This window comes from Sylvia atricapilla, chromosome Z (genome assembly GCF_009819655.1).
Source record: "Sylvia atricapilla isolate bSylAtr1 chromosome Z, bSylAtr1.pri, whole genome shotgun sequence".
NCBI classification, from domain to species: Eukaryota; Metazoa; Chordata; class Aves; order Passeriformes; family Sylviidae; genus Sylvia; species Sylvia atricapilla.
Window position 1 is genome coordinate 35,571,785 of NC_089174.1, and position 24,119 is coordinate 35,595,903.

A 24,119-nucleotide genomic window follows, 5' to 3' on the forward strand; every position below is an offset into this window, starting at 1 on the left:
TCTACAACTTCACCATTTTACACTAACACATCACATCTCAGCTACAGTCAAACTCAAAAGTTCTCTGAAATTATTGTGACTTCTCTGACACTGTTGCATTTGGAACACTGCTGTGACTCTGTCACAGAGCAGTAGACAGGAAAACTTCTTAATTCCTGGCATGGCCTTCTCTCCCTTTTCATGGTCAGATATTAGTTACATGGACATTTAATTACATATATTTACAGCTGCTCCCCATTCAAAAATAGACTAGAAAAACAGGAGAAGGATGAAATTCAGCTGTGAGTGAGGGAAGCCAAAACCTAGGAATGACTGTGATTGGATGGTCCCAATGTGCTAATTGTCAGAAAGGCTGACCTATTCAACAGGTTTGTGAGAAGGGACTAGAAAATAGAATGCAATGTAGCTGATGGGCTCAGAAAAGCATTTTTTAAAGTGGGAAACTACAGAAACAGCACACAGCTGAGTCAGTAGGACATGAGTGGAACAAAGTCAGCTTTAATCCAGTGAAGAGGAGCAAGGAAGCAATAGTTCAAAAAAAGTGGAAATTTTAGAAAGTGGCAGAAGTTTTTAAAGTCGATGAATTTCCCATTATTGTCAGAGAATGAAGAGGTTAGAGATGAGTTTTCAATCAGTCAGAGATGATGAGGTGACAAAAGAGCAAACATGCCTCTGTGAAATTCTACACAAAATTCAGAGTGTCAGAATACTCCATTTTCACATGGAAGCTTAGAGTTTTCCAGATACAGTGCTTTAAGTAATAGGCCTATTTGGGCTCAAGAATGATTACTGCAGAAAACTCACTTGATGAAAAGTGAGTGCGCTTATTATTCTATCATCTTCTCTCAAATGTTGTGCTTGTCAGTTCTCTGATGCTTTGCAAACCTGAGCTTGGAAAACTTAAATAACAGGAAGCTCAAAGTGAGATCAGTCATTTCCACAAAGTGGTTGGCCCATGGATACATAACAGTTTCAAGCCTTTCTTTCCAGAGTGTTTCTCATCACAGTAAGTATACTCTAGCTGTGTGAAGACATACTGTGGTAGACAAAACAAAGAAACAAACAAACAAACAAACACCCATCCAGGAAGTAAAGAAGTTGACAAAATAAAAATTAATTCCAACTCTGAAAAAATTTCCAGTCATCCGTCTGTTTTAATTATTTAAAATTTAAAATTATTTTTTGGAAACTAGGTGACACAAGAACTGAAGAAAATAGCAAACAGCAAAATTAAACATATGCATCTATTAGATGTATTTCTCATTCACAATGAGAGATAGAAGAGTCAAATTTTCAATATTGATGGGTGTTATTACACATTTTTCTGGGCATGCATATTGTTTAAAATGTTGTCTGAAAGCCGGTTTTAAATTTAAGCCTTTGCCACCTTCTGTGTCAGGAAGAAGAACAGCTTTAAATAAATTGGTTGATTAGCAGCAACAAACCTGTCATATATTAGTTGTGTAACACGTAAGAATTGTGGCAGGTTGGGAAGTCCAAACACAGAACACTAACAAAAATGAGTGATGGGCTCAGCCATCATGTGGAAAATCAAAGTGTGTTCTGAAAAATCTGTCTCAGAAAATAATAGCTGCATGGAGCTATAGTACAGAGGTTTTAATTTCCCACTGCTTTGAATTTTGCTTTTCAGGTCCACTTCCAGGCTTTTATAACTGCTGTCATCTTTTACCTTTGGGCCGGTGAGAAATTTTAGATATTTCTGTGTATTCCCAGGGGAAACAGTACCAAAAATCCTATTGCGGTATGACAGTCCTGAGCTCATGAACAGTGTTAAGGTTCTTGTTTTGCAAAGGTGGCTTTGAAATTGAGTACTCCACATGTGGTCAAAGCCCTCGTTCCCCTCCCACCCCACACTGTGTGTCCCATGGCTCCTTTCTCTACACCCCCTCCCTCCTTGTGGTACCACTTTGCCCTCCTTCTTGTCCCCAGAGGGAAAGCAGTCAGCTGGGAGGCAGCAGCACACTCTGGCCTCTGAAAAGAGGGACAAGGAAACACAGAGAAGCACAGAGGAGAGAACAGAAAAGAGACAGAAAAGTATCAGAGGGAGATTGGAGAGAGGAACTGAGAAGTCCCCATTCCATGGATGCTGGGTAGAGATGTGAGCCCACTGACCTTTTGCAAGCTCTTTACCAAAAGAGTCACAGCAGATATGAAGGCCAGAAAAGAGGTTTGAAAAATCTAATAAAGGTGTCACAGACTTGAAGAAGTACCTGCCAAAACAACAAACTTCTCCAGTAGGAGAAGGCATCCACCATGGTTGGAGATGCACATTCTTCCCTGCCTCTCCACCTTCTCACTCCTCAGGGGAAGACTGAGGGTCAGAAGCTTTCACAACATATGCTACAACATAAGTCAGTGCCATTTGGATCATTACAATCTCACAGTGTAAACAGCATGCAGGGGATTTTTTAGATGTTAGTAGTAAATGATGGCTAGAAACAGCTTAAAAGCATACATATGATGGATTAGTAGTCAGAATCCTTCAGTCTGGAGATTTCAAACTTCTTTTTAATTGTAGCATTCATCTCTTGAGAGCATGTCATTACAATAAATTCCATGGCATAAAGCTTTGCATTTCTCCCAGAAATCCTGAGAATTGCTGCTTTGTCTTTGACTAAAGCTGAAATACGGGGGAATAAGAAGTACTCTCTGCCCAGAGTGGGAGGCATACCTCAGGATACTTTTGGATACTTTATTACTAATGGATGAGCTGTACGAAACCAGTCCCATGGACCACACAACTCGGGGATTGTTTCTCATTCAGTCCAGCGTGCCCCATGCCATCATTGCTGGTTGTTTACTATTCTCTAATATTATTTTCTTTCTTGACTTATTTTTATGAAAGAATCATAGGACTCCAATGCTCTGGCAGACTGAAGCAACCACAAAGCCATTTTTAAGTAGAAAAACACTGATGAGGAAGGTACATTTGGAAAAAACCTTGGCTGAGGGCAGAGACCCCCACAGCTCATAAGCCTAAACTCTGGAAAGTCTTCCTCTGACAAGCTTACCCAGGGAACACTGTTGATACACAATCAGTTTGGAAGGGCTGCAAATCCCATTCCACTACAAGACTCTGGATTTTGACCTCTCTGGCTATTCTGGCCATGTGTGCCAGGATGCAAAGTGCTTGATGATGAGCATGCAAAAGTTGCCTGTAAGTGAGACATGCTTGAAAAGCTGTCCTCAAACCCGGCTCTTCTAACATGTTCACAGCAGCAAGGCAGCTATGAGATTGGCCACTTCTATTGTTGTTGCACCCAAACTTCTTGGGAGCGGATCCCAAGTGGAGGCACAGGGCAGCTCTGGTGCCAGGGTGGTTGTAATGCCTAGGCAAGAGTGTTGATGATCTTCAGAGGTCCCTTCCAATCATCACAATTCTGCAATTCTGTGAGCTTGGTAGAAATGTGTACAGGAATAGAAACAAAGCCTGCCTCTGCAGATGTCTTTTTCCTTCTTTAGACTTTACCTGACAGGTTTTAGCTATTCAAGAACACATTGCAAGTCAGGTAGCTGAAATGAAAAAAAAAATTAACTTTATCATTAAAGATTCTTAGAGTTTATATCAGAAAAAACAGAATAGATTATGATTGCACTAACTAGAAGGGTCAGATTGGTTCATTTAGCCACTTTTTGTTAAATAATATTGTAGATGTTATATATACATATATCACATGTTAAATAATGCATTTCTAATGAGACAGAGGGCTAATATAAAGTGCAATATTTACATAAGTGTTGTTTATGTTATTTGTAATGCTTTATTAACAGACAGCGCTTGGAATTTGTTTATTGTTTTCTTTTTCATGTCCAGTCTGATGGGACATTCAGACCAATTCCATAACCTGAATTTTTTCCATAGCTGTACACAGTCTGTGGAGGTATTTTCATATACAAAATATGGACTTCAGTGGTGGGTCAGTTTTGGAGCTTGCTGTGTCTGACATGGGGCCAGCCCTTGTCTCTCCTCACTGAGGTCAAACATGCAGCTCCCCACTACCAAAACCTTGCCATATAAAAACAATGTACCATTTCCTGTGTGCTTGAGTGCTGAAGTGCTCCAACAAGAGCAGCTCCATAACTTCTGACCTTGATTCCATAAGAGCTCTAATGGTAACACTTATATTGGCTTACAGTGGAGATCTAGCACAGAGCCTTATCAGCCAGTCCTAGACCCAATGCAGTGCAGAGCTGAACAAGATAGTGCAAAATCAATATATTCTTTTACTTTTGGTAATCATCAAGCTGACTAGTTGTAAACTAAGTAAACAAAACCTCCAAATGAAATTTCTTCCCATCCTCTCACTTTAAAAACACTTAGGAAACATTTGTCTGTTCACAGTTTTTCAGCCCCACAGGCATTGCCAGTAGCATTATAAGAGACATGATGGTTCAGTCCTGGTCTAATCTAGACTTGAGCTGAAGTCCTTAACCAGGGCTAAGACTGGTTAAAAAAAGAATACCCTGTGTGGCGGTGCCTGTGTCACCAGTCTGGCCAGCCCTGGCACCACAGCAACACACTGGTCTTGGCTTGCCAGGAGTGAAGCGTGGCTGTGGCAGGAGGAACAAAAGGAGGGACTCTTGAGGAGTAGATCCAAACGAGTTTATTGGTGCTCCGGACGTGGAGTCCTCACCTCGGGACACCAGCCTCAGAGAGACCCTGAGGGTCTCTGTGCAGCAACTTTTAACAGGGGGTGTAACACAGGGGAGGGTTCAACCAGGGGCCAATGGGGCACAGTAAGGGTGTGGCTCTTAACATAAAAGACAGGTGAAACAATCATACAGGGGACAATGGGAGGGGGAGGCCTGGATCCAGCCCAATCACTCGATGCCTTCCCTGGAACTTTCTGGACACAAGGAGAGGCCCCAGAGTGACAGACAAGACCAGGAGGTTATATAACCAATGATTGACATATAACCGAGACTGGGGAAAACCACATAGGGAGGAACATGGGGGGTTACAAAAAACAAACCATTACAGAAAATCATATCTACAAATCATGAACATTAAACATAAATAAACACACCACCACATCTCCCCCTGTTTTATTAATTAAAAGGAGGAGAACTGTGTCTGGGGGCCCAAATACTCAGAATTTGGGTATAGGTTCCCAAACCATTGCTGATTGGGGGGCCAAAAAAAAAGGGCCCTGTCCTCAAAAGGGACAGGCCACTGTCCATCCTCCTCAGGTCACAGGAGTATAGACTTCATCCTCAGGTCCCTCAGGAGTATAGACTTCCTCCATCTCCATCATCTCCGGTGCTGAGGGGATCACAACGTGGCTGGCGTCAGGCGGTGTGGTAGAAACAGAAAGTAGTCTGTAAATCAGTCTCTTAATAAGTCCAAAAGCAATTAGAATGATGAGTATAATAAACAAAATCAAAAGTCCTGTTTTAATGACGGACCCAGTCCAGCTTGAAAGACCCCATTTTCCTAGAATTTGATCAAACCAGTCTCCTGCTTCTTTCTTTATTGTGCCAACCATGTCCTTGATCTTGTTGATCGACTTTCGGATGTCCTCAGCCTTGGATGATAAGTTGAAGCAACAAAGGCCCTTGAACTCCTCGGAGGAATGCTGATGTAAGAGCAGCAGATAATCTATCGCCGCCCTATTTTGGAGCGTCTCCTGCCTCGTTATTTCCTCGTCTGATAAGAGTGCTGACAAGGCATTGGAGGTTAAATTGGCTTGTTTAGCCACCCAGCACTCCAATCTGCCTAATTCACCCGTTGCTTTGGCCACCGAGACCCAGGGCAGGAAAACTGTAACAGCCGTGGCTTTGGCCCTGGACCAGTGGATAACGTCCGAATTGCAGTCCAGGTTGAGACTTGCCAAGTCCCTCTTTTGGACTGTTGCAGGTTTTGAAGTATTTTTGTAAGCCGAATCCATAATTTGGGTTTTATTGGGGGTAAACAGCCCCAACTTGCCAATTGTGCAAGGAACTCCGATCAGATGAGAGGGGATGCCTGGCCATGCCCGGTCGCCACAAATAAGGAAGACACCTTTGGGAAGGGAGAGGGGTTTAAAATCAAAGGTAATGCCATCTTCACATGGGTGATCCAGTCCACTTTTGAACAGGTAAACAGGAGTAAAAAATCTTTCCTGGCCCTCGGGCGGGGTAAAAACAAACTGCACGCAAAAGAAAGCTTTGGTAAAGCCCAGGAGTTCCAGCTCCTGTAGCTTCTCGGGGGCTGGATTTAAGCCTGGCACCCAATTGATCCAAAGGACCAGGGCGTTGGTTACAGGGAGGATGATCTTCCGGTCAAGACCGTTTTCAATAAAATTCCGCGGAGAACGACGAAAAGAACTATCGATAAGGGCACGGGCGACACGACCGGGGGCCTTACTGTTGTATTTGTTTCGCAATTGAAGGAGAGCATGGGGAAGCTCTCCCTCCTGGAAAGGGATACCCACGAGGCAGGACGACATGGGGTCTTGGACGGAGGCTTAAGACAGGCAGATGTGGTCCTGTCCCATTGCCTTTGCAAGGGTCTTCCAAAAGTTGGCCTTCGGCTGAGGAATGATCCACAAGTAGGTCAGCTGCAGGAGACTGGTGACCATTGCAGCCTGGAGGATGTATGCTGCTCTGGGGGTCTCCATCTGGCCTGGTACTGGTCTTGTCAACCTAAGAAAACTTAAAATAAACACAATTAGGGAAGAGCCACTTATGGGGGTCGGATAGGGCAAGGAAATCCTCACATTTGACTTGTCTCCTTTTTCCTCCTTCTCCAGAAGGCCACCGACACTTGTGACACCCATTTTCCAGGGGCCTTGGGGATGTAGGGCCTCACCCACTTTGAGGGGATCCACTGTAAACCGGCAGGTGTGGAGATGCAGGCATACCCACGCCCCTAGGTGACCAAATTGTGAGGTCCCTCCATTCCCGAGGTCTCCGGGTCACTGAGGAGGACCTTCGGCTTTTCTCAGAGAGCCAGTTGTCCGCTCCCTCCAAAGTGCTTGATGATCGGTGGATTCAGGGACTCAAAGGAACAGTTCAAGAAGTTCCGTAAACAAAGCCCGGGCAAGTTGCACTGAGGGAGGTTCGATCTTAAGAACCTGGTGCTGTTGACACAGGACTCTTTTCCGATTTAAAAGAATCCTTTCCACGATCGCCTGGCCTGTTGGGGAGTGGGGGATGCCTGTCTTATGTTCCACACCCCACTGCTGCAGGAAACTGCAGAATTCCCTGGACTTGTACACAGGGCCATTGTCGGTTTTCAAAGACTTTGGGAAGCCCAAGCAGGAGAAAGCCTGAATTAGATGCTTGATCGCATCAGCAGACTTCTCCCCTGTGTGGGCAGACGCGTAGACAGCACCTGAGAAAGTGTCCACAGAGACGTGCACATACTTCAACTTTCCGAACTGGGGGAAGTGTGTGACGTCCGTCTGCCACACGTCACAGCTGTTAAGTCCTCGGGGATTCACTCCCGCACTCATGGTGGGGAGGGCATGTTTTTGGCAGTTGGGACAGACGGCCACAATCGCCTTGGCCTGGTCTTGAGTCAGGCGAAAACGTTGAACCACACCTGGCACGTTCTGGTGGAAGAGCTGATGGCTGATCTTTGCTTGTTCAAAAACATTCGGCAGTGGAGCCATCTCAGCAAGGGCAGCGAGAGCATCTGCTCTCCTGTTTCCCTCTGCGATGAACCCTGGCAGATCCATGTGCGACCTGGTGTGCATCACATAAAATGGGTGCTCTCGGTGGGAGATCAGCTTGACCAATTTTGAGAGCAAGTCAAACAGTGTGATATTGGACACTTCTTGCAGAATAGATCTCTCTGCTCTGGACACTACTCCAGCTACATAGGCCAAATCAGTTACTTAGTTAAATGGTTCAAAGAACCTCTCGAAGGCCCTGATGACTGCGGCCAACTCAGCAACTTGAGACAATCCCTCAACTTCTGCAACATCTGACTCCCACTGCTGAGTTTGAGGATCCTTCCAAGTCATCACTGACTTGTGGGATCTTCCGGACATGTCTGTGAAAACAGTCAGGGCATCGAGGGGTCTTTTGCTCTGAACACTCTCTAGAGCCAATTTAAATTGAGCGTCCTGGTTAAAAATTTTATGGGCAGGCCGATGAATGGAAATTTGACCTGAGTAATTGTCCAGCGCAAACTGCAAAGTTTCATTCTCCTGAAGCAAGTGTTCCAGCATCGCCTTAGTAATTTGGCCCAATTTTAGCCCAGTTGCACATGAATGCACTCAAAATCACATCCAGCCAGTCCTCTAATCCAGACTCTAGCCTTCCAGATCAGATCTGCCATCAGTTCCTGTGGCCGCGTCATTCTTTTGGACCTTTGGTGGCTTAGAAAGACCCACTCTATTATCAAGAGAGGATCTTCTCCGCCTTGGTCCTTCCTGGGAATGGTGGGTATCTTCCCATCCCACTGGAATACCACCCCGTGGAGGTGTGGCAATTGTCCCAGGATGATGAAACGGAATGGCAGGTCAGGGTCACACCTACTGGCCTGCCTTGTGGACATGAGTGCTTGAACCCTTTCCAGGGCTTTCCTCGCCTCTGGAGTGAGTGACCTAGGGGAACTCAACCCCTCTCCCCCTTTCAATAAATTGAAGAGGGGGGCCAGGTCTTCGGTGGACAGACCCAGCCAAGGCCTCACCCAGTTTAAGGCCCCACACAGCTGATGGACATCTGCAAGAGTCTCAGTTTTGGTCTTAATATCCAATTTTTGTGGAACAATGGTCCGTTTGCCGATTTCAAGCTCTAAGTACTTCCAGGGTGACATCTTTTGAATCTTTGACTCTTGCAGCTTGAACCCTGCAGCAACCAGTGCAGTCACTGTCAAGTCAAGCGTGTGGGTCAACAGGTCGTTGGTTGGGGCACACACGAGCACATCATCCATGTAATGATGGATAATGGTCTCGTGTGCGGCTGGACGGACAGGGGACAGCAGGGAAGAGACATACCACTGGCAGATGACAGGGCTGTTCTTCATGCCTTGAGGCAAAACCTTCCAGTGGTATCTCTTCCGCGGGGCCTCTTGGTTAATGGTGGGGACCGAGAAAGCAAAGCGCGAGGCATCATCAGGGTGTAGAGGAATTTGAAAGAAACAATCTTTGATGTCTATTACAGCCAAATTCCAATCTCGGGGGAGCATGGCTGAGGAGGGCATTCCCGGTTGGAGGGAACCAATGTCTTCTAACACTTCATTAATTTTTCAGAGGTCATGGAGGAGGCGCCACCTGGTCCTATCAGACTTGAATGACGAACACCGGGAAGTTCCACGGGGAAGTGGTCTCGTCGATGTTGCCCTTTTTTAGCTGCTCCTCCATGAGCTCATTGAGCGCCTTCAATTTTTGACTTGATAGAGGCCACTGCTCCAGCCATACTGGGTCATTAGTTTTCCAATTCAGTTTTTGGATGGGGCGCCCCTCAGTGACCGCTGCCCAAAAATCCTTGGGAGTGTCGGGTGTGTCAATTGTGACCCCCCACTGGGCCATCAAGTCTCTCCCGCACAGGGGTGCCTCATAGTCCAAAACGAAAGGACGAAGGGTTGCCAATTGTCCTTTCGGCCCCTCAATTTGCACCATGCTCTTTGATTGTCGGGCCAGTTGCATACCCCCTACACCTTTGACGTGACCAGCCACACGTTGCAAAGCCCAATGTGATGGCCACAGTCTTTCAGGGAAAATTGTCACATCCTCCCCAGTGTCTAGGAGACCGTTAACCGTTGTGGTCTCCCCACCCACTGTGAGTTTACAGATTTCCTTAGGCTTGTCCTCCCCAATCGGCCTCACCGTGTTCACTTGTGGAATGGTTTCGGCATCTGCAGGAATGACCTGGGCTATAATTTGTCCTTTGGGAAGGAAGGTTGGTGGGTGTAGACAGTGCAGCCATAAAACAAAGTGCACAGGGTCGGATGTTAACAGCCCTGGAGTGACTTCAATCTCCTTTGCTGTATATTTGCAATCCCCAACAACAACAAATTTTCCCTTGATGCGATGCCACGTACCCTGTTCTTTAGACACCACTGCGGTGTGCCAGTCCTGATTCTGCAGATCGAGCGGCTCAACAAGGCTCAACCGAAATGGCTCGTATCAAGAGGTCATCATCAAGGTGGTTGATGGAGGTGGCAGAGTCAGGTGTCCTGTCGCGTCCAGTGGATCCTGGAGAGGATCTGTTGTCACAATCTGTTTAGAAGACATGTCCGGGATAATGTTATTTTCTTGTAATTGTTCCCTTTCTTCCCTTCCACCCCCCACCTCTTGGGTCGGGCCACCCGATTGTGGTCATCGCGCTGGGTGGTCCTGCGCTCGCCCCTTAGTGTTTTTGAATCCTTTGTGGATTCTTACCATCCCTCCCCTTTCCCTTCCCATCCCTGAACTCATCAAATTCCTTTTTGAGGGGACATTGTTGGCACCAATGCCCCCCTTTTCTGCACAAAGCACAGGGCCTATCAGCCTTCCCCCAAAAGAAGCGCTTCCTTTGGGCTGGAGTGTGGGAGGCTGGTGGAGCGTCTGATGTTCCGGTGTCCACAGCGGCACAGCAGGTCTCCTTCTCTGTTGGTCTCCCAATGGGCCTATTAGTGGAACTCTTTGCTCACAAACCTCGAGCATATCTTCAAGTGTGGGAGGAGGGTTCAGCGGCAACGTATGTATGGCCGCGCGACTCTTCTCGTTGGCATTCGCGAAGGCCAACTGTTCCAGAACCTCCTCCCTAGTTGCTTCTCGGTGCACTTGAAGCTCGACTGCTTTTGTGAGCCGTTCCACGAAGTGGATGAATGGTTCTGCTGGGCCCTGAAAAATCTTAGAATGGTGAGAGAGAGGACTCGCAGGCTGCATCTTTAAAAACGCTCTCTCGGCCGCCTCTGTTATTTTCTCAAGGACAGGGGATGGGATGTCTGAGGCCTGTGTCTTGGCATTTGCCCACTGACCCTCACCGCTCAGGTGGTCGAGGGTGAGTTCAACCCCTCTCTCATCCACCTCAGTTGCAGGATCTTCTAATAGACTCAGGAGGGTGTCCTTTAAAAAACGTTTCCACGATTTTTCCCAAACCCTATATTCCATGGTGTTCAGGAGACATCGGAAAAGGTATTTTAAATCAAAGGGGACAACTACACTCCCGGTTATCTGGGCATTTAATACTCCTCTGAAATATGGACTGTCACATCCGTATTCTTTGAGGGCCTTGCAGAGATCTTTTACTGCATTTTGTGAGAGGGGCTGCCAGGACGCAGTGGTGGCATTCCCACCTCTTGACTGTCGGTGTATGACTGGTGCAAGAGATGGGATTGGGTCCTGGCTTGGGTCTTCAGGTTCCAGCTCATCTTCTTCCAGGCTCCAATCGTGGGAACCGGAAGGAGGGGCGTGGGAACTGGAAGCTGGGCGTGGCTTTCGGCACTCAGGGGGAGTGGTCTGGCACTCTGATGACATCACTCAAGGGGTGGGTCGATAGGAGGGGCATGAGGGAGGAGACTGCCAAGGAGGAGGAGCTTGGGGGAAGGGCGGAGGCAAGTCTTGTGAGGAGGGAGGGGTTCCGGAGAGGAAGCGGTTGGTCGGGGAGAGAAAGGGATTAGGGGAAGAACAAGGAGAAAAGGCAGAAAAAGAGGAGAAGGAGGAGGACCTCGCCATGTGGCCTCCGCCATTTTGTGAACTGGGTCTGGGGGCACCATTTTGTGGCAACTCACCCCCAGCCAAACTAGAACGAACTCGGGGTTTATTAACTGGGTAAGATCGGGGTAGGGAAGAATCCTGAGCAGCCTGGCCAGGGCTACTGCGGGAATCCCAAGCAGCCTGGCCAGAACTGCCCGGAAGGGGGGACTTTGGCATTCTAGGGGAGCCAGGGCTGATGGATAAATACTCGCTTCCCCACTGCTCCCTTAAGGATGCCTGCCTGGGGACGAGGGGGTTTGGGACTGGGACAGGGAGAAGGGGAATTCAAACTAGCACTGAACTTGGGAGAACTGCAGCTCTGCCCTTTCTCCACTCCTCCGGCTTTCAAGAGAGCATTTTTAACTTGTTGAGGCCAAAACATAAATTTTGCTACTTTCACATCCCCTGACTGAGCCAATTCGATAAATTTAGAGCAGACAGCATTCCAAAAGGGAATGCTTCTGACGAGGTCAGAGGAGGTGTGAGGGAAGTGGAGGAAGAGCAACCAAACAAATCTCTTCAGTTCTCCTTCAGAAAACTTAGTATCACCAACTGTTAAAATTCCAACAACTTGATAAAAAAACCCTTTATGGGCAGTCGAGAGCTGTGCACCCATTGTGGCTCCATGTTATGCTTCGACTGACCCTTCAACAGAAACTGCCACAACAGAAATCTTAAATCAAAAGACAAAGCACCGAACACCTCAAAAAATGAGTCAGGCACTTAAAGTCCACGCCCTCGGGGTGTCACTCTCTAACAAAAAGCAAACAGGATCAGCAGCCAAACTCAAACCCAGAGCTACTGAACCCCCAAATCAAAATCAAACAAAACCAAAGCAAAAGAAAATTGCAACCAGAGGAAAACTTTCTGGAGAGGGTAAAGAGGGAAAGGTCTCTCCCCCCCTTTCCTCCCAGGGACCGCGCAGTCTGCCTCAAAAGGCTCACAGCTTTGAGGCTCCTCAAAAGGTGCACACCCTCCGTGGAGCTGCACACACTTACCTAAAATTCCGGTGTGCAGAGACAAAACGGCAGCTCTGGAGTTCTCCTGCCGAGGAAGACTCCTCCGGGCACTGAAGGAGCTCCCTTCCTCACCCACCAGGAGTGCACCCTATAAGGGCTGCTGCGCCTGGTGGTGCGCAGTGTGCCGATGGCTCTCTCCGGTCTGGGACAAATCCACTGACCCCTGGAGCCACTCCACAGGGTCCAGCAGTCTCTGGGCCAAACTGTGTCGGCCACTACGCTGCCACGCTGTCAGGAATTGCTCTCTGACAGCCCCACGTTGGGCACCAGCCTGCGGCAGTGCCTGTGTCACCAGTCTGGCCAGCCCTGGCACCACAGCAACACAGTGGTCTTGGCTTGCCAGGAGTGAAGCGTGGCTGTGGCAGGAGGAACAAAAGGAGGGACTCTCGAGGGGTAGATCCAAACGAGTTTATTGGTGCTCCGGATGTGGAGTCCTCACCTCGGGACACCAGCCTCAGAGAGACCCTGAGGGTCTCTGTGAGCAACTTTTAACAGGGGGTGTAACACAGGGGAGGGTTCAACCAGGGGCCAATGGGGCACAGTAAGGGTGTGGCTCTTAACATAAAAGACAGGTGAAACAATCATACAGGGGACAATGGGAGGGGGAGGCCTGGATCCAGCCCAATCACTCGATGCCTTCCCTGGAACTTTCTGGACACAAGGAGAGGCCCCAGAGTGACAAACAGGACCAGGAGGTTATATAACCAATGATTGACATATAACCGAGACTGGGGAAAACCACATAGGGAGGAACATGGGGGGTTACAAAAAACAAACCATTACAGAAAATCATATTCAACAAATCATGAACATTAAACATAAATAAACACACCACCACAACCCTGAATAATCTCACTGATTCTAGAGCAATATATGAGCTTCTTCATAAAACGCTAGTTTCAACCCACCAAGAGGCAGTGTTTTCCTGTGGTGCAAACAAAGCCCATGGGCCCACCTCTGATAATGGGAGACACCTTTGTCTCTTATACATTGCCAGCAATGGAACTGACCAATACAGATCTAGCAGTGGGCCACTAAATGTTGTCAAAAGTAGGAGATTATCTGATTGCAGTGTATGGTTTTACCAGCAGTTGAGAACTACATTTTAGAAATAATATACAAGTGTAATACATTCATACTCTTGCTTAGGAAAAAAGGCCTTGTCATATCTGTATTGTTCTCTATGTTGTACTGTTAGTGGCTGCTTAATTTGCACTGCCTTTATGGTAGCACTATCTTTATGGTAGTGCTACTATGATTATTGTTGCATGCAGCAGTGTCTGTTGTGGCCTTGATCATTACATATGTCCTTCTGTTTGCTCCATAAAAATTGAATCAAAATTTCTAATTTGTAATTTGATATACTTGTTTCCATAAAGTAGACTAAAAAGGAGGTTTATGCCTGTCCATTGTCCCTGATAAAATAATGTACTCAGAATTACATCTATTTTTTAAGAACATATTTTGCCAGAGACAGTGTCATCAGACACAACAGATCGACACAGTCTTATTTGGTCACAATCAGGAAAAAGACATCTAGTAGCAGGTGTTTAGATGTTTTGATTTTTTTCCCCATTTTTTGTGGCATTGTTGTAGTAAGCCCAGATGGAAACTAGGCACCTCAGCTTCTTTGCTCAACCCCTAACCTCTCCTTCTGCCATCCTGTTGAAATAGAGAAGACAATCAAAGTAAAGCTATAGGTTGAGATAAGAAGACCTTGATAATTGCAAATAAAGTAAAATGCAATCATAATGGTAAATAATAATCATAATAAAAAAGAGGAAAAACAAGTGACTCACAATACAATCCCTCACCAGCCACTGATGGATGTCAGACCCTATTCCCATACCCAGATCAGCTGCCCTTCCAGGTAACTCCCCCAGTTTATATACTGAGCATGATGGTCTGTGGTGTGGAATAGCCCTTGCATGAGTTCAGGCCACTTGTCCCAGTGTGCTCCCTCCCAGTTTCTTTTGTGCACGTCCTAACTGGCAGAGCATGAGACAAGAAAAAAAAGTCCTTTACTCAGATAAGCATGGCTTAGCAGAAATCCAAAACATCAGTGTGAATCTACACCATTCTTATTCTGACTCCAAGGCACAGCACTGTAACAGCTGTTGAGAAGAAACTGGCTCTGCTCTAGCTGAAACCACATCAGACATGTAAGTGCAAGAGGGTCTTCCAAGAATTCTAAGTGAGATCACTTTTACAAAGACAAGAGTGAAGGTTCCCAATGTCACCTGTTTCAGCACCTTAGGATTCAACTTTTTCTCTCTGAAATGTTTGTATTTGCAAAGAGAATCCTCAAGTGGGAGATTTCTTTTATTTTGAAAACTGGTTTCTTCCATCTCCCCCACCAAATAAACCAGGAGAAGAATTACCATTCTCTTCTGGTTTGGAAAGCATGATCAAGTTTGGTTCAATGGATGCTTTCTTTGATAGATTCATGCTTGTTAGGTAATATACTTGTTGGGGTTTTTTTTGTTGGTTTGTTTGTTTTGTTTTGTTGTTGTTGTTTTTTGTTTTTTTGTTTCCCTTGACTACCAATGCAACTAAATCAAATAATTCTCAGGTATTAGGCTAGCTCTCTCTTTGATGGCTAATGAGCAAACTACCTGACTGGATTTGTGTAGAACTATAACAAGTGTACGAGAAAAAGCATAAAGCATGAAAAGAATGCAGTTCACCAGCTGCAGCTACTTTATGTTGTTTTAGCTGGGAGTCAAAGAGATGGAAAAATACTTTTTGCCTAAGCACATGCAGGGAAATTAAACCTGACCTGAAATCTCAGACTAGGCTTTGCTGTGGTATTATTATGGCAGTTAAGTTGCTAAAGGACAAAGTGATAGCTGTGGGGAGATCTCTTATTTTTCCTATGATTGGTTTCTGGTGAAGCTAGGTCCCATAATCATTTTTGAATGGAAAATATGCATAGTACAGAGGGTATTTGACTTCAGCTGAGCTGTCTGCAAGAATGGCACAGAGCTTCAAGGATCGGTTCCTTTTTTGAAATGCCTGAGGATGATTATTCAAAAAACTGTGGAGGATGGATGTCTTCTTTGTGGTATTCCTGAACTGAAAATAGAGAAAGGACTTTTATTTTAGTGGCTCCTTTGGGAAGTAAGTGAGCCTAGTGCAGAAGCCATTTTTTTCCTGGTGTTTGCATTGTAGGATTTTGGGAGATGTTTGTACAGACCAAAGACCTTGTCTCAGAGAAGAAATAAATCTAGATGTAGCTGAAAACACCTACTGCTATTTTAGGGATTATTTAAAGAATAAGAAGGGAGTGAAGGTACCTTTTAATGCAAAACCAAATTTGGTACATTTTTAGCATCCTATTGAATCCATAAAGATCTGCAAAGGACAAGGTCTTTATAGATCATAATAGCAATGCTTAGATAAACATTTATATTTTCATAGTTACTGAAATACACTCAGAAGTGGAAAAGAATGTTCTTCCCTTTGGCATGAATATTTCGAAGGAACTCCAGGGAGCAAGCCTTATGGGAAGTAAAGCTACTTCTATTTAAAGTCTAGCATTTTCCTGTTAAAAAAAAAATAGAGAAAATACTGTGGTGGATAAGAACAACATTTTAGTTTTTTTTCCTTTTGACCATTATTTGACAAAGTCTTCTTTGGAAGCAGTCAGGGTGAGATCTCCAGGACAGAAATACACTTTTTGAAACTAGCTGAAATTATCTTTGGAGAACATGCTCTCTTTCATGTCCAAGTGAAAATGTTTTTATGAACAATTTTCCAGAAGAGCAAGCCCACCACCCATCCTGTACTGCCCTTGAGGGCTTCAGTTCATTCTGTTGACAAACACACACCAGGCTTTATAGAATGACATAAAGAAATACAAAGAAAAGCTAATGCAAGAAATCTATCTAAGCTCTCAACAGTACATTGAACCTGGCTTTGAACCCTTCAAGTTTTTTGAGAAGATTTTGTGGATCATTTCAGAAGGATAGGTGCTCATACCTTGTGTATGCCTTTCCTGAATTTCCCATTAACACAGTCATAGATCTGACAGATGAAGAACAGCACAAAGTCAGTAGCTGCTATCTCATATCGTTAGATGAAACATTTCACAGTTGGAGTAAAAGCAAAGGTGAGGCCTTCTTATTTAGGTATTGAGAATACTACACCCATCCAATCTCTTTTAAGGAGCCTTTTAAATTCTATTGAAGCTCTTGCAACTCACTGTGAGCAGGTAACTGCTCTGCAAAGTGGATTACTTTGCTGTATTTAGAAGTAAGCATTTAAGCTCTTGAACAGTGGTTCCAGTACCTCTGGAAAGCAAGGAAGGCTCATTGTTCTTCCCTCTTCCTTGTAAATAAAGAGTTTGCCAGACATTGCAACAATCAATACTCCAGAAACAAACCATTTACTTGAGTACATATCATAAGGATGTTTTGTCATTGTTTTCTCCACAACGAGCTTCCCTCTCCTTTTTCCAAGAGTACTGTTTTCTAGGACTTCTATTCAAGGTCATATCATTATTAGTATATTTGTCTTAACCCTCTTTCCCACAGTGAGATGATTCCTCCTGCTCCCCCTTACCTCTGCAAAGTAGCTGAGGAAAACTATACTGCTGCCTGGAATAAAGCACATATCTTTCTTAAACAGCATTCAAGTTGTAATATATAAGCAAATTCTTAATTGAAAGGCTTTTAAGGTGCTCAGTATGGTGGTATGCAAGCATGATAGAGTGTTTCTGCAATTTTTATAAGGTTAGTTTATTAGTATACCTATCAAATATTGTCCAGTTGGAAGAACAGTTGCTTAGGTAATTTTCCCCCATATTCTGCCACACTGTAGTTATTCCAGGGGCTTCTTTTTATGTCCTTAAACTTCTGGTGGAAAACAAAGTATCCTTGCTGGCCTGAAAAGCAAGACTAAGCTGAGTCCCAAGAAGCTAGCATAATATCTAGGAAAGTGCAGCTAGTGTGCTAAAGTGACAAAGAGTTAGAAACTATACAGATATATATTGAAATTTACAAAAACAAATTTATAAAAAGAAATACACCAAACACAAAAATCTTTAGGCATCAACATCGGCTTGCAAAAAGCCTTATCATGTCCAGCAATCCTGAAGGCAGAAGAAAAGCTGAGGTGGGCTGGTGATGGGGATTACAATAAAATAGACTTTGGCACTACTATTGCCGTTATGATTCTAGGCCATGCATATTTTTTAGAAATCTTTAGCCTCATATTACCTGCAGCTAAATAGAATGAGCAGGATACACAATGACCTTCTTCACACCTTCATCTATTTCGAGCTTTTTCAGCATCTAAATTTTATGTGTTCCATAATTCATTCTATTACTTTCTCTAAGGTTACTACAGACACTAATGCTTCACCACAACATACAATGGTGGTTAGAAAAGTAGGGGAACCAGCAGACATAATTTTAGGAAAAGATGATCTTCAGGAAAGCCTGTTTCTGGAGGAGGCGCTCTGGCAAGTGGAGCTATAAGGTGCCCAGAGTGGCTCCTTAAAAGCAAACCACCTTAGCCAAAACATATTTGCAATTTTTATGTAAAAAAAATCCTGAAAACAGGGTTAAAATAAATATTTAACACGAAATTTTGATCAACAAAAAACCACAAGTGGACCACATAATAAGTAAAAAGGCTAGATACTTGTATTCCCCCCTATTTTCTGGGGAAGAGCTTTTACTGAGTCTCTTCTGCCATCTAGTGACCCAACAAAAGAAAAATTCCAGCACCCCGTGATGGTGTATGAAATCAAAATAAAGACGATAAAAATCAGCAAGCACAGAAAGCAAGATGGGAAGAGTGTTTCTGTAAAGTCATGGAATGATCAGAGGAGAAAAGGATGAAGAGAGGGAAGCAAGATGCTTGGGAATTCAATAGTTAACCTGGGAAATGAAGCCTGACCTGAAATCTCAGTCTAGTCTCTGCTGTGGTTTTATTGTGGCAGTTAAATAGCATAAGGAGCAAAGTGAAAGTTATAGGGAGATCCCTTATTTTTCCTGTGTCTGGTTTACAGTGAAACCAGGTCTCATAATCACTTATGAATGGAAAATATACATAGTACAGAGGGTACCTTAGCTGACTTCATCTGAGCTGTCTGCAAGAATAGCACACATCTGCAAGGATATTAGTTTTTTGAAATGCCTGAGCATGATTATTCAGAAAACTGGGGAGGGTGGATGTCTTCTATGTGGTATTCCTGAACTGAAAATAGAGAAAGGCCTTTTTTTAGTGGCTCCTTTGGGATATACCTGTAATGAAGAAAGTATTCCAAACAAAGAGATCAGACACTTCAGAGATTTTACCTATGTAATAATTATTGTAACATGGTCACATAGCCAGCTAGAGGGAAATGAGAGTTTTGTAAGACAATTTCAGTCAGCAATTAATGAAACTTGGATTATTTAGGGCTATAAACAACCATGGAAGGTGGGATTGTGGGATATAACAGTAATGGTTTGGTATGGACACTAAACTTGTGTCCCTGCTGTTGCTTGAGCTAAGACGATGCAGCAGTGTGATTTTTTTCTTCGGAGAGAGGAAATAACACTGGTACAAACATATCCATAGTCTTGAACAAGAAACTAGAGCTGTTAGCTCAGGCAAAGTAGCATGCCAGTGAAGTTGTATCTGTTTTAATCGATGTATAAGAGACAGAAAGTGCGCATGTAATGTATAGTTTCTCCTTGCTTTCCAGCACAAAACCAGACAGATGGATTTCCTGAGTGCATAATCTCATACCTGCAAAAGTCCTACTCTCTCATTTTTGCTAAGAACTTTTGTTGTAACACAACTTCCAACAACACATCCATGTTATTGTTCATTTTACAGATCAGGAACAGAGATGAGCAATTTTCACAAGTGAACATGGCGTACAAAACTCATAACTGGACAAAATTCCAGGTTTATTATACTGGGTACAGGGCTATTTTCCCTAACACTGGGAGTCCAAATATTGTAATGCAATTGGTGCTGAGGTAGGAACACTTCCCTAGCAGGTGGAGAAAAAGTAAACAACGAAATTGAAATTTGATATTTCTTACCTAATTTAGTTCTGGTAACAAGCAAGATTTTGCATGTAAAAATTCAAAATTTTCTCATTTAATCTAGACAAATGTGATCCTTAGCTGCCATCTATATTCATAGTCAGGGAAAAAGCAGAATGTCATGTAGGGTGCTCCCATCTCCCTCATATTTCTAGCCACCTGACATCAAAGGCATCAATCAATACAGCAAAAATAAAATATTCACTGTGGCAACCATAGCAACATACGCATTCTGATCAATGCCTTAAGATGTAATGCACTTGTTGCTATAGTGAATCCCTATGCTGCAGAATACCATAGCAACAAGAAAATGCTTTGATTTTTTCCCTCCTCTATAAAACCATTAAGAGCAAAAGAGTGAACTGGTTTTCACCTGCCAGTTTTCTAGTTTTGTATTCTCATGTTCTAGTTTCATAGCTTCACAAAGCAAAACAGAAGCATGTGTACGGTTGTACACATACAATACACAATACTTTATTAAATTAAATACTTTCATTGGTTTCTGTGCACTGATAGACTTTAAAATCAACTTAAAGTCAAAATCAAACCCATGGAAGCAACTCCTGTCTAATGATTTACATTGTCATAAGCGTGTATGATAACTCCAGCTTCAGTGAAGGCCCACCAAGTTCAGACTGATGCAAATGGGAAGAGAATTTGATTCAGCCTCTCAAATATGAAAGTTTTGTGACTTGATGCTTGTTTTTATGTTGATACCAGAAAACAGCCTATGATTGCAGCAGACCCATTTATTTTGTGTGTCTGCTCACAGAATTGCAATGGTTCCACATGGACGAACTGTCCACAATTTTCAAACTTAGGGCTTCACACCAGCTGATCCCAGGGCAAATCCAGCTGTGCTGGTGACTGCCTAGCAGGGCTGTGCTCCCCATGCAAGGTAACTCATCCTCACAAGGACAGAGAGGTTCCCCTGCTCTGCCCTAATGCCCTCAGCACACATTTGTATTCTACAACTGCTGAAATTGAGGTTCAGATATACCTTCACACCTATATGGTACTGCTAAGCATTTAGTGCTAACTGTTCCTAGCTGAAATTAGGGAATCTGTTAGTGATCCACAGACTCAAAACTTTTGGGGAAAACGAATACACGGCACTGCATAGTGAGAAGTATACTGACCATAGCAAAAAACAGTTTCAGTCCATAGGAGAATTGGGATTAATATTCTATGTCCTTGGCATCTTGCCTCTCTCTATTCATGCCTTTTCTAAGGAACAGATGGTACCTGGTTTGGAGAACACTGTTTTGGCTCCATAACTTGCTGTGTATGAAATGCGTTTCCCATGTCCTCGTTTTGGCTGGGATAGAATTATTTCTCTTCCTAGTAGGTCCTTAAGTGCTGCGTTTTGGATTTAGGATGAAATTGATGTTGATAACACACTGATGTTTTGATTGTTAAGTAGTGCTTACCCCAAGTCAAGGACTTTAGCTTCTCACGCTGTCCCAAGAGTGAATAGGCTGGGGGAGAGCCCAAGCTTTTGGGAGAAAACAGTCCTGGTTCCAGACAGGAGGGGGTTAATTTTTGCTGTAGCCAGAACAGAGCCATAACAGAACCTGGAGGTTACTCTATACCAACTTACTATTCCATACCACCTCATTATTCGATATCACCTCAAATCACTGCTGAGGGACAGAGGAAGACAGTCTCTGCTGAGGTTCCTTTGGGTTGAGTAAGTGAGTGAGGAGTGGTAGGGTAATCCTGATATCCACACAGAGGGAAAAGTTGGGTGATTCTGGAGCAGTTGGGGCGGTGTCATTGCAGTCAGGTTGAGCTCTCTGGTGACAGCATTTTTGGATGTGAATCACTCTCCCTCTCTTTTGTACATTTTTGTCTTTACAATGCTGCTCTTACTGTTTGTTTTCTTATCTCATTGACGTCTCCAGTCAGTTGTTCTTATCTCAACCTGTGATCTTCACCTTTTGTGCCTCCAATTCCCTTCTCCAGCCACTCACAGGGGGAAGGGGGAGCCAGAGGGAAGTGAGCGATTTGTGGTGTGGTTTGGAGGGTCTCAGTGAGAGCACTGATTTGGGGAGTACCATTCCTAAACCATGACACATACAGAGTCAGAACAGCTGACACAAACTGCTTGAAAGGGTAACCATGCCCTGTGGTGTCATGCTCAGTTTATAAACTTGGGGGGAATGCTGGATGGGTGCTGCAGCCTAGGGCTTGAATGGTCAGTAGTCAGTAGATGGAAAACAATTGCCTTATTTATCACATCTTCTGTATATTTTTATTACTATCATTATTGGTATTATTATTAGTTATTATTGCCTCAAACTGTCTTTATCCCAAGATTTTTAAAAATTTTATTTATTTATTTTCTTTGAATTCTCTTCCCTGTCCCAGGTAGCAGCAGCAAGTAAGCAAGTGACTGAGTGGTGTTTAGCTGCCTACCAGATAAATCACAACATACAGTCAACTATTCACTTCTTCACAAAGGTCCATAGGTTGCAATGGCTGCTGTGATACATAGAATTGGGAAAAGTTTGTTTCTAAAATGTCCTTGTTTTTTTCCATCTACCTCTCATCTCAGCCAATTAAAATAGAAATATTCCTATTACCTGCCAGACATTCCTAATTTACATATTTCACTACTTTTCTAAACTGGGTTGAGAGAGAACTTTGTCTTACGTTAAGGGTAATTGTCATTGATGATACATGTTCTGAGTGTGATAAAGGCTATACCATAGATTTCCTGGAACTCTTGCACACAAAACTGCGTAAAAGTTTTCCTGGAATTATTACCATTGACTTTTAGTGACTAACACCCTGCAGAAGCTACAGCACAAAGCTATTAGATATGTACTGACATCCAGTGGGTAGCTTGTGAGGGTGAGAAATTGAGTCATGCCACTAATGCTTCATTCACTTGTCACCTTCATTAGTTGTAACCTGTTGTGCACTGCCATCCCAATACCTTTTAAGTCAATATTTTTTTCCAAGACCTTTGAAACAGAGCTACCTCCACATAGACTTCATCTGTAATTTATGAATTGATAAAAATGTTCACTTACATCTTTGAGTCTATAGGTATAGAGTGTGTACCGGGTTTACATGGCCAGGTTTTGGATGTGCAGGGGGAGAGGGGACCATGCTACAAGGTGGCTTCTTTGAGAAGTCACTGGAAACTTCCTCAATGTTCAATGGAGATAATACCAGCTGGCACAGAGATGGACTTGCCCCTGGTCAAAGCTGAGCCCACAAAAGACAGTGGTAGCACCTCTGTGATAACTACTCAAGAAATTGCAAAAAACCTGCTGCAGAAGAAGCAGCCAAAAGAAAATGTGAGAGGAAGTCTTCCAGGTCAGTGGAGAAGGAGGGGCTGGAGCTAGTACAAGTACAGAGCTGAGATTCCCTTGCAGCCTGTGATGCAGCCCATGGTGAGACAGCTGTGCCTCTGCAGCCCATGGAGGTTCATGAGGATGCAGAGATCCACCAGCAGCATGTGGAAAAGACCCCTCCAAGACCAAGTGGGTGCTCAAAGGAAGTTGTGACCCTGTGGGAAGCCCACATTGGAACAGGCTCCTGGCAAGACCCATGGCTCCATGGAAAGAGGAGTTGGTCCTGGAGCAGGGTCCTGGTTGGCCTGGAGGAAACTCCAGGTGGAGAGAGAAGCCCACACGGGAGCAGGTTTGCTGGCAGGACTTGTGACCCAGTTGGAGGTTTACACTGAAACAGCCTGTTTCTGAAGGGCTGCACCTTATAGAAGGGTCACATGCTGGAGCAGTTCATGAAAATCTACAACTCATGGCAGGATTCAAAAGACTCACAAAGGGGAAGTTTGTGGAAGACTGTCTGCTACAGCAGGGAACCCACAATGGAACACAGGAGGACTGCGAGGATTCCTCTTCCTGAGGAGAAAGGACAGACCAAGACAATGTGTGATGAACTGACCACAATCCCAATTCCTCATTGCTTTGAGCTGCTGAGTGGTGAGGATGGAGGTAGAGAAAATCACAGGTAAAACTGATCACAAGGCAGAGGGAGGTTGGCTACCATATTTTTAAGATTTGGTTTTGTTTCTCTGTATCCCACTCTGAATTGATCAGCAATAAATTAATCTTCCCCAAGTTGAGTCAGTTTTGCCTATGACAGTACTTGGTGAGTGATCTTTCCCCGTCCTTATCTCAAGCCATTAACCTTTCTTTTCCTCTTGCCTGTACAGCAGAGGAGTAGAAGGATAGAAACTTTGGTGGCACCTGTCATCCATCCCACCACAAGGTCAACCCATCACACATGCTAGCAAGCATTTGATTAAATCAAGTATTTGTTTTGAGGTCTGTGATGCAGATTTGTTGCTACTGGTATTGTCAGAAATGTGTTCTTGGGCACTGATAGTTCAGGGTCCAAGCTGCCAGGGTAACTCTCAGCTAGTGAAATGCACTTTTCTACTTTCA

General features: G+C 44.2%; 1 long non-coding RNA gene across 1 annotated transcript in view; it reads left to right on the plus strand.

Moving 5' to 3' along the window:
* Positions 1 to 862: 862 nt before the first annotated feature.
* LOC136374636 (uncharacterized) overlaps positions 863 to 24,119 on the plus strand; it is a 47,322-nt gene continuing 24,065 nt past the window's right edge. Inside the window, exons 1-2 of the long non-coding RNA XR_010745941.1 lie at positions 863 to 1,006; positions 1,652 to 1,700. This is a non-coding gene — a long non-coding RNA (uncharacterized lncRNA). The remainder of the gene's footprint in view (positions 1,007 to 1,651; positions 1,701 to 24,119) is intronic.